Source organism: Glandiceps talaboti, chromosome 23 (assembly GCF_964340395.1).
Source record: "Glandiceps talaboti chromosome 23, keGlaTala1.1, whole genome shotgun sequence".
In the NCBI taxonomy this organism is placed as follows: Eukaryota; Metazoa; Hemichordata; class Enteropneusta; family Spengelidae; genus Glandiceps; species Glandiceps talaboti.
In genome coordinates, this window is record NC_135571.1 from 13071046 (window position 1) to 13073545 (window position 2500).

Below are 2500 nucleotides of genomic sequence, written 5' to 3' on the forward strand. Positions count from 1 at the left end.
CTATCAATAAGTGATCCATGATCAAGTACGTCAGTGTTCAAGGTGTATAGTACGAGTACGTTGTCATGGCTAACATAACAGCTTCAAAGTTAATGTTGCTTAAATGAACTGAAATGAATCAGTCACGGTGATTGCTTTGTAAAAGAATAACGGCCAATTAGTAAAACTAATTATCTTTTTATTACTGATGACAACTGTCATTATCTGTGAAACAAATCTGTATATTTGTCTAAACTAGTGATAAGCATTATGTAATCACTTCTACGAATCACATCACAATTCCATAACACATAAATGACCTACTATTGAGGCTAGCCCAGTTGATATAGTATTTAAAACATGTCTTTCAATTTAACCATTTCAACATCTAAGCAACACCTTCTGATCTATTTAAGTTTCCATTTCCTTAGCAAATGTGATAAATGTTACATCATCATTTACAAGTTTTTGTTGTCTCTTTCACAACTTATACTTTTCACTGGAAAAGAATAATTGTTATCCAAGGTTTTTGAAACGTTGCAATTTTATCAACAAATGTATTGTCAAAGTGTAAGAAACTAAAAATCCAAAATAGACCGGGTGTTGATAACGCAAAACAGCAAAACAAACAAACAAATAAATAAATAAATAAAAAAATAAAAAAATAAATAAATAAATAAATTGATTATACAATCCATTGCAGCCTCTATAAGCGCATATGATTAAAACATTCACATTGCAATCTCTATTCTACCAGGTCCCTAATTATACAGCTGGGTTGACTGAGGCATAATTGTGGTTCAAATCTTGCCCAAGGACTTTAGCCACTCAGAAACAAATGGCAGCGTCTGGGCTTGAACATGTAACCTGCAGGTTGCAAGCCGACCACCCTAACCATTCGACAATGACTCCAAAAGGCAACTCTTAATTGCATGGCATATGATGTGTGTTGTTTTTAGAAGAAGTACTGATTACGTCACAACAAGAGGGTCTTTATATCCAAGAATAACTTAAATATTGATAATGCCGTCATGGGAAAACAGAACAGCGTTATAAATGTATTCATGTATTAGTAATTCATTAAATCTTCGCTGGAGTATATATTCAGGCTATAAATAGATTAATCAAATGTTGCTAAGCAACTATAATTATCTTAAAAGGCATACACGTTTGTTTGCGCAACTATTTATATCAAAATTGACACCTTTCCAAGAATGAAATTATAACAAATATTATTACTACTTAAGTGATTTACTCTGTGTTTATTAACTTAGACCTAAAAAACATGTTGGTTCCGATTACCCGACCCCACCCTTTTCACGTTAACCCTAAACTTTTTTTTACGTATGCAAGAAAAATAATAAAATGGTGAAGTCTCGCAATAAACAATGGATGCAGAAACTGACATCAACTTAAAAAGACAATATAAAACTGTTCTTCCAATCTGTAATGGCTGTACATCTGATGAGAAGAAACGAATAACACAGACTATATGGAAATCAACAGAAAACATAACTACCTGAACTAGACACTCACATATGAAAAAAAAAGAGATAAAATAAAAAATCTATGTACCCCACCTATTCTAAAATTGAGCGTAATCGGAACCATACAATTTTTTTTGTTAGGCCATAGCATTGATTATCGTAAATGTGGACATGTCAGTAACAGTACCAGTGAGCATCGGTTGATGGATGTTACAAGACGCTATATAAATCGATTCAGTATTGTTATTATATTATAATTATCATTTGTGACTGAAGGAAGATAAAATTCAACAACAAGGAACTCACAAAGGAAGATATATATATATATATATATATATATATATATATATATATATATATATATATATATATATATATATATCGCAATCTAAGGGAAAAATACTTAACGAAGTGGTCGTATGGATAACCAACTATAGACAAGTTAAGAAAAGAATGTATTTGTTCATTTATCTATCTATATATTCATTCATTCATTCATCTATATAATTTTCTTGTCTTTATGTTCTAATCATTTATATTTTTCTCGTATTTGTAAATGTCCGATTTGGAGCGGTGGCCTTTAAAAGAAATACTGGGGCAGCTCTACAAAACCTGAGTGAAACGTCTTGGCCAGAAACACTTTACTGTTTACATACATACATACATACATACATACATACATACATACATACATACATACATACATACATATTACATACATACATACATACATACATACATATACTAAAGTCCTTTCCTCGCTTCCTCAGTAGAACAGAAGAGAGTGTCATACATGTGAAAATGTTTGAAAAGTCAGTCGTGATCTGATAAGAATGAATAAATGAAAACAATGTAATGGACGACGAAAAAAAGGAAAAACAGGTTATATATACTTACCACTTTGAAGAATGTACAAAATACTTGTAAAGAACAGAAGAAAAACGCAGTGGTAGAGGCTCTCACTTGCCATTATTGCAGAGTACCGATAAGAGAAGTTGATAGCCCACAGTACGATGAAACAGTGATTATTTTAT